Genomic DNA, 324 nt, shown 5'->3' with positions numbered 1-324 from the left:
TTCGAATTTTTACCTTTATGGCCTTCAAATATTTGGAGATATTTATTATGTCCTAAGCTAGGATAGTAAAATGTATAAACACATAGTATCTTTTTTATGCACTTTCAATATGCTGCTGATTAGTTGATTATTTCTTCCCCTTCCCAACCCCCCCCCCTTTTTTTTTTTTTTTGAATTGCAATTCTGTTAACTGATTGTAATTCTGAAGCTATAGAATTAAATAAATGACCTTACATATCTGAATTGTTTCTAGAAAAATAATTTCTCTCTTTTTGTATGAAGAATCTTCTGCCAATATGATCAAAATACCATATCAGGTTCTGT

Source organism: Aythya fuligula, chromosome Z (assembly GCF_009819795.1).
Source record: "Aythya fuligula isolate bAytFul2 chromosome Z, bAytFul2.pri, whole genome shotgun sequence".
Taxonomy (NCBI): domain Eukaryota; kingdom Metazoa; phylum Chordata; class Aves; order Anseriformes; family Anatidae; genus Aythya; species Aythya fuligula.
Note: the sequence above shows the minus strand (reverse complement) of the source record.